This window comes from Podarcis erhardii (assembly GCF_964252035.2).
Source record: "Podarcis erhardii genome assembly, chromosome: 6".
Classification (NCBI taxonomy): domain Eukaryota; kingdom Metazoa; phylum Chordata; class Lepidosauria; order Squamata; family Lacertidae; genus Podarcis; species Podarcis erhardii.
The window spans coordinates 46,412,023-46,425,002 of record NC_138510.1 but is presented as its reverse complement, the minus strand read 5'-3'; positions in this window follow the sequence as shown (position 1 = coordinate 46,425,002).

Sequence of the window (12,980 nt, the reverse complement as noted above, 5' to 3'; positions counted from 1 at the left end):
GCACATAGGGTTGCCATACGTCCTCTTTTTCCAGGACATTTCCTCTTTCTCATGGACATGTAAAATGAGAGTCATTATAGTGATCCATAGTTAAAAGTTGAAGTAAGCAAATGTGTCCTCTTTTTTGCTCTACAAAATATGGCAACCCTGCATTGGTGTGGGAAGCCATCCTTCAACAACTGGAGATAGTAAGCCCCATAAAATGTCTTTACTTTTTTTTAACCCCTGAGCATTTTCCAGCTTGAACAAATATTATATTTATCTATAATGTACCCCCAGAGTTCAGAACAAATGAAGGTATTTTTAATGGATTAAATCACTACACAACCTGTGGCTTCGCTGCTGTTTTGGACTCCAGCTCCCATCATCCCTGACCAAAGGACATGCTTGGCAACTTCAAGACGGATAGCAGAAGGCACTGCGTGAATCGGTTCACAGCAAGCACACTTAAAGAGCGGTTACACACAGCTTATATACCCTTTCTGGTCCCCTTGCCCCCTCCCCAGGAATCCAGCCACGTCAGCTTATACACGTAAGTTGACATCCATGACCATAAACAGATGTTCCTGTTCCTGTATTCCTTATCTTGGGGTAAGAAGGTCACCAACTCTAAGAGCACTCCTGGCGCCATCCCCGAGTGTGGGAGTGTCTTGCAAGGTCTGTGCGTCAGTGTGTCAGGATATTTACAACCCACAAGATAAAATAAGCCCCAGCTCTGCCATCCTGTCTCTACTTCGGAACTGACAAGGCCATCCATTAAGCGTCACGGACTGATAAGGGAGAGGGCTTTGTTTGTACAGCTAGGTAAAGGCAGAAATACAACACACACTTACAAGCTCCTTTGAACACTGTGCTACTTGCTTCAAAGTAAATATGCACTGGAAATGTACATGACACCAAATGACTGCTGGGAGGAGTGCAGAGAGAAGAAATGCCTTGGTGCATCTGTGGCAGCGCTACTGGATGCCTTCATCTGCCCCAGCTGCAACAAGACATGTCTCTACAAGAACAGCATGGCTGTAACTTTCCAACAGTTTGACTTCACCACCAAAGGCACACTCCTCCACTGTCTACCAAGACAGTTCGATTCCAACCGAAGACCCATGCTGGCTGGGGAGCTGAAGACCAATAACATCTGGAGGGCTACAGGTCCTTCATTGTTGCTTTTAAATTCATTTCAGTACCTACAGTTGACAAGTGTGCTTATTTTTTGGGTGGGCCCTATCTCATTCTCTTAGAATGGCAATGGTGCCCACCTGAGAGGTGATGGAACTGATGAGTTCTGGCTGAAAATAAAGCCCTGGCCCTACCATTAGTCAGAGTCAGGCTAAACAGATTCTAAGTGCCATGAAAGGGAAGCAATTTGTTAGCTATTCTGCAGAGACACGCTTGTGAGATTTTGTTATTTTGGTCTCAGGTACTCAAATAACTTGCGCACACAATGCACTTGTACTGGAATGGGGGTGATGGTGTCATTTGACGCTCTACATCAGTCAGAAAAATGCCTTCAGCCAGCTCTGCTTCTACTTCAACCATCCTGAAATAATGGTTTGAAAAATTTCACCCACAGAATTCTGCACAATAGATTTGGTTTTGAAGAGCAGCAAGGTCTAAGGCTGTGGGCTTGAGTGGGCAAATGAAGAACTGACAATTTACCAAAGCTAATATTGGATGGTTCTGCTATTCTCCTAACCTCATCCATCCCACGAAAGCTCCCATAAATCAAAACCAGAAGGAATCCCATTTAGCTACCCACATGCCTTTCCTCCCTTAACATTGTTTTCATTTTCTCGTCTTTTTTAAAAAAGAGAAATCTCTGTAAAAACATAATTACTGGCCTTAAAAAAAAAATCCAACAAATTATAGTGACATACTTTAATTATCTCTGAGCAATGGAGAACTAAATTACACAGCCAGGGAATCTGAGGTTACCTAAAAATAAAAGGAAGAAGTCTCATTAAAAACTAATTGCATCTTTTGCCACTGAAGTGAAATTTTAACACAATTTGCCTTTGACTCACTCGACCATTTATGAGAGTATTTGTGAAAATCTGGTTTGCAAACTGAGACAGATAGCCACTTTGTGAGGGACTGCAATAATGGTTACTCACACATATTGTAGGGAAATCCAAACGGTGTTCTTTGAATGAGCATAGCCATTACTGTGAAAATGTGCCCTTTTTTAAATAAACTTGCACATGAAAAATAGGATCTGGATGATAGGCACATTAGATTCATCATCATTATGGAATTCACTCCCCTGAGATGCAGTGGTGGCCATGAACTTGAATGACTTTTTAAAAAGGATTAAAAAAAATTCATGAAGGATAAGACCATTAATGGTCATTAGTCACAATAATTATGTCTCTGGATACCAGTTGCTGGGAATCACAGGTGGGCAGAGTGCTGTTGCACTCAGGTTTTGCTTATAGGCTTCCTATAGGCTTCTATAGCCCTGCTTCATGGGAGAAAAGTGATGACAAGCCTAGGCAGCATCTTTCAAAGCAGAGACATCACCTTGCTGACAAAGGTCTGCATAGTTAAAGCTATGGATTTCCCAGTAGTGATGTATGGAAGTGAGAGCTGGACCATAAAGAAGGCTGATCACCAAAGAATTGCTGCTTTTGAATTATGGTGCTGGAGAAGACTCTTGAGAGTCCCATGGACTTCAAGAAGATCAAACCTATCCATTCTTAAGGAAATCAGCCCTGAGTGCTCACTGGAAGGACAGATCATGAAGCTGAGGCTCCAATACTTTGGCCACCTCATAAGAAGAGAAGACTCCTTGGAAAAGACCCTGATGTTGGGAAAGACTGAGGGCACAAGGAGAAGGGGACGACAGAGGACGAGATGGTTGGACAGTGTTCTCAAAACTACTAACATGAGTTTGACCAAACTGCGGGAGGCAGTGGAAGACAGGAGTGCCTGGAGTGCTCCGGTCCATGAAGTCACGAAGAGTCGGACATGACTAAACAACTAAACAACAACATAGGCTTCTAGTTAGCCTCTGTGAGAACATGGTGCTGGACTAGGTTGGTCTTTGGTTTGAACCAGCAGGACTCTTCTTGTATTCTTATGTATGTGTCTATGCTATCACAGCCACATGGAGCACACATCCTCCCACTTCTTCTGTCAAAGTTACTTTAGGAGCACTTAAAACTGTTTTTCTGTATTTTGCTTATGACTTTTAGGGGTTTGTGGGAGACATACCTCAAAGTGGCATCTTGTGGTGGTTTGCTAAAATGGGAGTGTGTTGAGTCTGAAGTGATAAGATCAGGTTACACTTTAAATTTGGCACAGTTGGCATTGTTTTATCACTGGGCAAGGACTTAGTGGGAGTAAATGGTTGAGGCACATCACAACACTCCCACATAGCAACAGCCACATACCTATTTGCCCCAGTGGGAGAATTATTATTTACTAATGCTAATTGTGTGGGGGCAGGGTTATCAGGGCTTATAAAGTTCACTGGGAAGCAAAGGGTTAAAGCTGTTGTTCTGATATTAATTGCTCCCCAGCCCCAGCCCGTTGCTGCTGCTGTTTGTTTAGGGTGTCAGGGACCCCCCTTAAATCCTGGGTCCAGTAGAGATTAGAATTTAATCAAGCCTCCTGAACCCCTGGATTCAGCAAGGATTAAAATATAAGAGAGTTTCCTGAGTTCAGGAAATCACATGGAAGAAGAGCCATTAAGGAGAATAAAAGGAAGGTAATGGGTCATTAGCAGCACAAAGACTGTGTGGTGGATGGCAAAGGGGTGAGACTCCGCCCTTAGTTCTGAGATAGTCAGAAGACAATGCCAGAGTTTTTAGAGTGGAGAGTTTAGGACTGCAGTTGGGGATGATGTGGAGGGAAATAGTTGCAGGCTGTAAGTGTCAAGCTGGGGAAATAAAAGGTGTGTTTGTTTTCTGTTCGAATCAAAGACTGAAGCTGTGGATGAAGCAATGAGCTCTTGGTATGTCAATGCTGTAAGCCCCCCCCTCACCGTAGGATTGGATTGTAGATATAAATAAACCATATATCATAAAGACACCACAGTCTCCACTGTGCCTCATTTCTAAACCATGAACCCCTGGAATCTTGCACAACTTAGAGATTGGGGTACTGTGTAACATTATTATTTTAAAAAACCAGACATGGTTGCTAATCATAGGCCTTTTCAGTGGTGACTCCCCATTTGTGGAATGCTCTCACCAGGGAGGCTCAGCTGGTATCTTCATTACATATCATTAGGCACCAGGTGCAAACATTTCTCTTCAACCGGCGTTTGGCAGATTCACATACTATGGCATTTTATATGTGTCTGTGGAAGTGGGGTTATTTGTTTAGCTTTTGCTTTAGTATGCATTTTGTGTTTTCATTTTGTATTGTTATGCTGTAAATCACCCTGTAATCTGTGGATGAAGGGTTGTAGACACATTTAATAAATAAAATAAATACATAATCACACTATTAACCTCTGATTTGGCCCTTATTGGAACCCTTCGAATTTCTCTCAAAATTCTTCCAGTGTTTTGCCTGCCAAATTCCCTTCAGAGTTCACTAGCACTCCAATTCAATGGCAAGTCTAATTCATGAGAATGAAAAATAAAAGATGTTCCCGATCAGAGAAAGCCGTGAGGAAGAAAAAGCCCCGCCACCGCCACTAGTCTCCCCTTCCCAGATGCACCAACTAATGGAATAATTATTTTGCTGGAACGTGGCTCTACAGGCCCCTCCCTTGTGCACCCCCCGTCTCCCTGCCAGCGGTGTCTATCACCCCCTGTCAAAGAAGAACAGCAGCTAATTTTACTCAGACTGTCGTATTCAAAGCAGGGGGAACAGAGTTAAAAGAATTCGCAGAGAAATGATTTTGTTTTTCCATTTCCTATAGCATTGGCCTAATTGTGTCGCTAAGTCTGTAATTTGCCTCTCACAGAGCTGAGTTAATGATAGGCCCCACGCTGCTGACTCTCTCCCTTTTGATGGATGAGCATGTAGACATGCAGGCACAGCCTTTGCCTGTGCCATCCCGACACTTACAGCCAGGCCCACTGATCACACAGCTACACAAGTGACGGTGCACCCCTGCCAGGCTGGCTCTTTGCCATGGTTTGCTTTTTTTCTTTTCTTTTTGGTAGAAGCTCTGTAAGGCCAAGGAGAGCCTGCTGGGATCTCCCACCGGCAGGCATTTCCACTGAGGATTCTTTTAAAGTGCAATAATATATCCAAGGGGACTTTAGCAAGAACCACAAGCCTCTGTGGTCTCATCTGACCTCGGTTACTGCTCCCATTCTTCTATATCAGACGTCTTCGGATGAATCCCTTGGAACTTTGACTAAAAGAGGAGCTCAAGAAGGCAACCTTCTCTCATCCATCCTTACTGGCAGAGGAATCTGGAGCTGTGCTAATATGTCAGTCAGCACAGCTCTGATGGATCCTAAAAAAATCAGTTGGATGCTGTGTAACGGTGCCAAAGAGGCCTATCCTGTCCTACATCTGTTACAGCTTAACCAGTGCCACATCTCAGCCAGATATTTTTCTAATAATGTTGGATTAGAGTAGCCATGTGTCCTCTAGCTGAAGGGTTGTCTGATCCAAGTCTGGTGGTTTAAGAGAAAGAGCCATAAGAACAGAGAGCAGAGGCCTTGAAGATGCCCATCAAAAATTGCCACCTCGTTAGCAACACAATTCACTTGGATGTATTGAGGTGTATTGTATTTATGTTGAAATTATTTCTAAATGTGTGTGTTTGCATATACATTAATTGGTGCAAATTGGCAACCTCTTTTGACCTCTTTTGGGGGTGATACATTTCCCCCCATTTTGTTAATGGTTAACTGGCCACCCCATGTTGGATACAGCTGTGCTAGCCTTGAAGCTGGGCTTATGGCTCTAGTGCAGGGGTCAGCAAACGTTTTCAGCAGGGGGCCGGTCCACTGTCCCTCAGACATTGTGGGGGGCCAGACTATATTTTAAAGGGGAAAAAATGATGCAAGAACACCACGAGCCCCGGTGGCTGCTTACCTGTGTCTTGCGAGCAGCAGGGGCTGGTGGTGGTGGTAGCAGGACGATGAGCGGTGAGTGAAAATGCTCCAGAGAGGGGCTGCATAAAATGGCGGCTGCTTGAGCGCTGCTGCTGCTGGCACCAGCAAAGCCCAGCCCCCTTCCTCCTCTAGGCAGGGCAGGCATAAGCCAGGAGGAGGGAGGGAGGTGCGGGAGAGGGAGGGAGGGGGAAAAACATGCATGCTGGCGATCCACGCAGCGATTCCTGGACCGTCCACGGGCTGGATCCAGAAGGCAACTGGGCCTGATCTAGCCTGCGGACCTTAGTTTGCTGACCCATGCTCTAGTGCAAAGGTATTTTTGCTGATTATCGTGACCAGATGCAGAGGCCTGCAGAGAGAAGGTGGGGCTTCTGCACCTTTAATAGTTGTGTCTCTTCAAATATGTTTACAAATTGCTTGCTGCAGAGTAGCTGCAGGTCATTCTAAAGTCTATAGGATTACCTAAGAGTCAGGGATGTGTGGACGACAGTACTGAGAGCTAGTATCGCATAACAGTTACGGTACTGTGAATCCGATAGTTCCTAGTTCAAACGTTGACTCTGCCAAAAGCTTACAAAGCAACTTGATCATGCTAGCCACAACTTCTTGGCTTAAGGCTCTATCATCAATATGAGGATAATAATAATACTCCCTTACCTTACAGTGTTGTGGTAAGGAAAACTTTTCAAATACATGTGAGGTGCATTGAATTATCTAAAGGTGCTAAGCATTAGTTATAAGTGAGTGGCCCCAAATGCCAACAGGCAATTTCATTCTCCTAAAGTGTCTCTCCTCTGCCTTTCTGACCCCCCCCCCCTTTTCTGTGACTATCTATAACTCACCTGGCTACATTTAGTTTCTGCTGAACCTTACACATGCTCTGCTGGCAGCATCAATATCACCTCCTTTCACTGTGAGTCATAATCAGCTTCTTTATTCGTTACAGAAATGTAAGCCTCCCCTTCTGCTCCTGCTCTCTAACAAAAAGGAACTTGGAGCTTGGCTGTGCCAATCCAGCCCAGTGGTGCTGATAATAAAACAACCTTCGTAGTGACTCGACTCCCAGGAGCAGCCCTCTGACTCCAACCATGGGAAAGCTGTCAAGGAGTTGAGGCTGCAGAAATTTCCCCACAGGGGATGTTGGGTTTAAACAGACATTTTGAGGATTATGGCACTCTCTTTTTATTTCACCCAGGGTCCAGTGTCAATATGGCTGTATTTTAAGCTGTAAAAGGGAAGGGAGAAATCCAGAATGTCATAGGAACATGAGAAGATCACTGCTGGATCAGGCTAAACCCCTGTGTAGCTAAACCCAATCCAATGCCCATGGGAAGCCCAAAAGAAGAACTTGAGGGCAACAGCAATCCCACCCCCCAATTTCCCAGCAACTGGTATTCAGCATACTGGCATATTGTCTCTGGCAGTGGACAATAGGAGGCAATAGAGATCACAGAATCATCAAACTGTAGAACTGGAAAGGGATATCAAGGTCATTTAGTCTAACTTTCTGCTTGATGTGAGAATCTTCAGAAGCCCTGAGAGATGGCTTTCCTACCTCAGCTTAAATATCTCCAGCAAAAGAGAGACCACTACCTCTCGAGGCAATCTGTTCCACTGTTGAATAGTGTCTCCTAATGTTTAGCCAAAATCTGCTTCCTTGTAATTGCCATCTATTGGTTCAAATCCTCTCCTTTGGAGCATTTTGGGCAAGGAAAATGTCTGCTCCATCTTCTGCACGACAGCCCTTCAGATATTTGAAGACAGCTGTCATGTATCCTTTTAATCTTCCCTTCCCCAGGCTAAACATACCAAGCCCTTTCAATTTTTCCTTATAGGACTTTGCTTCCAGACCTCTCACCATCTCCCTACATATATGCATGCGTTCTCTCTCTCTCTCTCTCTCTCTCTCTCTCTCTCTCTCTCTCTCTCCCCCCCCACCTCCTCCCTTCCATTTTAGGAAGTCTTCTGAAACCGGTAAAATTGAGCTTCTGAAAGGCAGTCATCACCATAACCAAGGCAATAAAAAAATAAGATAAGGTGGTACATTTCACCATTCATAATTTTATTGGTGTAGGTGCAATGAAAAATGCCTGCTGAAGACTGCTCTACAAGTCAAAAGCTTGTATGATACAAGCACTAAACAATCACTCAGCTTCAAATGCTGCAATCACTCAGCTTGGTAACAAACAGCAAATAATCTGCATTCTTGCCATCTACCTTTCCACTTTGTTCATCCTGAATTTCTTGCAAACTCTGGTCAACCGTATTGAATAGATGACACTGGAGAAGGAGCGAGAAACTTGGTTGAAAGCTAAAGTAAACCTGCTATTCTACAGTTAATCCAAGCCACAGGAAAACCAGTCACACACATCATCAGTAATTCTTTGTTTTGTCAGTGCTGACACCAAAACTATGAAAAAAATCACTTGATTCTCACATGTAAACACTATAAAAGTGCCACTACATGCACTCTGATGAATAAATGTAGTTTATGCCCTGTTTTATTTTACTTCAACAAATGCAGCGGATACAGAGAAATTCCTACTGATAGCTACTTGATTTGGTGAGATCAGAGTAACTGCATCACAGATTTGCAAGACATGTATAATAATCCCTAATCAGTGTTATTATTTCTTTTTGTATTTTATCTATGAAGAAAAATACTTCCAAATTGTGGCGCCACATTAGCAGAGGAGTCCATGCCATTTGGTGTGGGATCATGTACTACTGCCTAGAGGAGCTCAGTGGGGGTTCAGGAATAAGGACTTTGTCCAAGGATGGCCTGTATTGAGAACTCACCGTGGCTCTTATGAGCTAGTTGATTGGAAGGTTATATGAAGACATGAAGCTACATTATACTGAGGGAGATTATTAGTCCACCTTGTCCTGTTCCGACTATTCTTATTGCCAGCAACTTTCCAGGGCATCATTTTCTGAAAATTGAGATCCTTTTAACTGGAGAAGCCAAGGAATAAATTTGGAAATTTATGTGTGCAAAGCAGGTGCTGAATCATTAAGCTATGGACCCTCTCAGCCTTTGGCTGCTTAACATTCTATGTTCTTTTAAATGTGTTTGTGGGAGCGGTTGGTTGCTTTGTTTTTGTTCTTGTTTTTATTATGTATTATGTACTTTTATATTCTATTTTTATGCTGCAACTGCCCTGAGATCTTCAGGTGAAGGGCAATATACAAATTTAATAATCTCAAGTTCAGAACTCACAGATATTGATGAACTACAACTTCCATCAGCCCCAGCTGTCACAATCAATGTTCAAGGATGATGTAGTCTAAGAACAGGGGTGCCAACTATAGGGGAAGAAGGGGCTTTGGCCCCCTCAATATTTGTGGGTAGGGGGTTGAGCCCCCCCCCCAATATTGAGAGAGGCATCACTTACTGCCTGCCGCTGCAGGGCAAACACTCGTATGCCAGGCAGGTGAGGGGCACCCCAAGGCTGAAGATCACCCTCTGGGCACCCCATCCCCTCTCACCATTGGGTAAGTGCTTGTGTGTCATGCAGGGGTGGGACCCAAGGAGGGTGAAGATTGCCCTCTGCACACCCCTTCCCCCACTGCCGGATGAGTGTTCCGAGTAGGGGCCCGACGCGTGGAGGGGCTCATGATGTTGTGTGTATGACGTCATGCAGCGCCAGGTCCCCTCAGTGTGTGTGGGGGGGGGGCAAGTTGGCACCCTGCTTAAGAACAGGTGGAGGGCACCATGTTGGCTATCTCAACTTCAACATATGCTGTCTACTTAGCCATACCCTCTCATTTTTGCTTCTACAGTGGTACCTTGGGTTACATATGCTTCAGGTTATATGCTCTTCAGGTTACACACTCCGCTAACCCAGCAATAGTGCTTCAGGTTAAGAACAGAAATCGGGCTCTGGCGGCATGGCAGCAGCAGGAGGCCCCATTAGCTAAAGTGGTGCTTCAGGTTAAGAACAGTTTCAGGTTAAGAACGGACTTCCAGAACGAATTAAGTACTTAACCTGAGGTACCACTGTATTCTATTCCCCTCTCCAACTCTGCAGAGAATCCAACTGTTGCAGAACAAGGTTTTAGTAGCAGAAACGATGCTACAGGCTGACTGATTCTAGACTTCTTAATATGTGTTTAGGGACCCGGGCACAATTTTATTTGCAGCTGCCTACAAGGAGGAATATTGACTATCTTAAGAAGATCTGTTTAGGTGGGAGAACTATAACTAGCCATTTAGCAGAATTCTAGGTCTCCAATGCAAACTGTTATATGCGGTCATGACTTCCGTCCCACAGCTCCTTCATAAAACCCATAGCATCAAGATGGGTACTATTTGGTTGAAGAGTGACTGACAGCACAAGCTGCTAAATCAGAAAGTTGCTTTGCTGCCATCTGCTTCAAACCACTTCCAATACCTTCATCAATCTGACAAGGTCCCATCTCAGCAAGGTGCAGATAGACGGATGTTTCTGTCTTCCTTTGACATCCATCATCTAATCCCCCAATTTCTTTGATATTCATCAAATGTTTGTCCATTCCTGCTGGCTGCTGACAGGCTTGCAATTTCATCCAACTTTGTAATTTCAAAAGTTACTTTCTTCTAACTCTTCACAATACTGTATCAGAAAAGAAGATGAGGCACTGCTAAGTTATGGGAGAGACAATGTGAAATAGTGGACAGTGTGTTTGCTGGGCTTGGACTGGGGAGATCTGGGCCAAAACTTCTACAAGTCACTCTATCTCAACCTAAAGGTAAAGGTAAATGTACCCCTGCCCGTACGGGCCAGTCGTGTCCGACTCTAGGGTTGTGCGCCCATCTCACTTAAGAGGCCGGGGGCCAGCGCTGTCCGGAGACACTTCTGGGTCACCAGTGCAGCACACGGAAATGCCGTTTACCTTCCCGCTATAAAGTGGTACCTATTTATCTACTTGCACTTAGGGGTGCTTTCGAACTGCTAGGTGGGCAGGAGCTGGGACCAAAAGATGGGAGCTCACCCCGCTGTGGGGATTCGAACCGCCGACCATGCGATCGACAAGTCCTAGGCACTGAGGTTTTACCCACAGCGCCACCCACGTCCCTATCTCAACCTAACCATCCTGAAATCTATCCTCAAATCCTCAAATCGTATCTGAAGAAGTGTGCATGCACACGAAAGCTCATACCTAGAACTAACTCAGTTGGTCTTTAAGGTGCTACTGGAAGGAATTTTTTTATTTTGTTTTGACCATGACAGACCAACACGGCTACCTATCTGTAACATCCTCAAATCATTAGTCTTATTCAGGTGATAATGATTCCGTGTTCCTGAACACAGGAATGGGGGCATGCAAAATAGCCTCACCACCTAGCTTTTGTATAACCATCTGTGTCAATATCCATATACAGGGTTCTGTGTGACATTGTCACAAGAGCTCAGCTGGTGTGGGCAATGTCAGTGTTCATGTGGAAGCTATGAGGTAGGACAGCTTGGTGCATGCATGTTCAGAAGTACAAGAGTATTACCATTTTAATACAACTGTTGCTGTGAGGATAAATGGGATAACACCATTTATGCCTCCTCTGAGAAAGGGTAGGATACAAATGTGTTCAATAGAGTTACTATTTGTAGGGGTAACTGGGTGAAACAATAATGCAATGCCTTTGTAAGCTGGCCTCTTTGCAGGTTCCCCAAATTGTCATTGGATAAGATAAGTCATATGGGAATATGAAACATGCAAAGGCTTACATTTCCTAAGGTTTCTTCACACACACACTTCTGAAAGATGCTTGCCGCTGATAGAACCGGGATAATCAACCCCAGAAGGAGCATTTCTAGTCTCTGTTTGTATGTGATCTAGGGCTTTATATCTCAACTTCAAATTGGGTAATATTCCCTGTTAGCGCCATGAATAGTCTCAACATGTGTAAGATAGCAGCAACCAAAAGCTTCAAGGGAGAGAGGAAAAGAAAGAAAGGAGAGAGAAAGTAAGGCAGGATTAGGTTTACATGGCTCTTCTAAACTAGCTAGTGTTTCACATCCAATCGGAAAATGATGAATGTGGAGGTATGGGGTAATTTTTTTCTTTCCAGAAGCACTTTTGACAAGTGTGATCTTATCAAAGTTTCAGGCTTTTCATTATCTCTGGGGGTTTTAGCTTTGCACTCAGACCTGCCCCCTCCTCTTCTTGTTGGCAGAGGAACGCTCACTTTTTCTTGTACTGATTGATTGCATTCCCTTGGCTCAGGCAGCCATGCCCTCGCACTCAGAGCTTGTAGAACAGAGAGCTCCTTTCCTGCTATCTAGGAATCAGGGAAGATGGGAGGATGTTTCAGTGCCCAGACCTGGTCACCCACTTCAGATATGGTGTAACATGATCACTCGGCTCTGGTCAGTAGGTGTGTACTTTGTTAGGCTGCCGCAGAGCTCCCTTCCAGACCTACGCTTGCAGGTATTGCAAATTATTACAAGATGCACATACACTAAAGTGTGAATTAATCAAGCTCCAGAAGCAGGGGGGTTGTAAATGGGGTGAGTGCACATGCACATGCTGTCAGAGTCACCCGTGGTCCCAGCTCACAAGAGACCAAAGTCCACTCCAGCTTATGTACAAAAGCTTTTATTCAAGAGCATCAGTAGCTTTAGATCCGAGGTCCGTGACCCTACGTCTGTTACCCTTAGACCGCTGAAGTCCCCTCTGACTCGCTCCCCCCTCGACACCAGTTTAAGAGGCTTGTACTGGTCCACCTCTTTCTCTCTTTCCTTTTCCGCAGGGTCTTTCTGCCCCCCTGTGTTCTCTCCCTTCGGGACTCTCCCGAGGCTGAATCCTCTGCCGCCGCCTCCCCCCTCCTTCGGGCTTTGGGACCAGGCTCCTCCCCAGGACTCTCTTCATTTCCGCGCGCCTCCCATTTTGAACTTGGCGCGCTTACTTTGCTCTTGACCTTCCTTTCGACAGTTACATTGCCCTCAATACTACTTTCCTCCCCTTCCGGCAGCACGT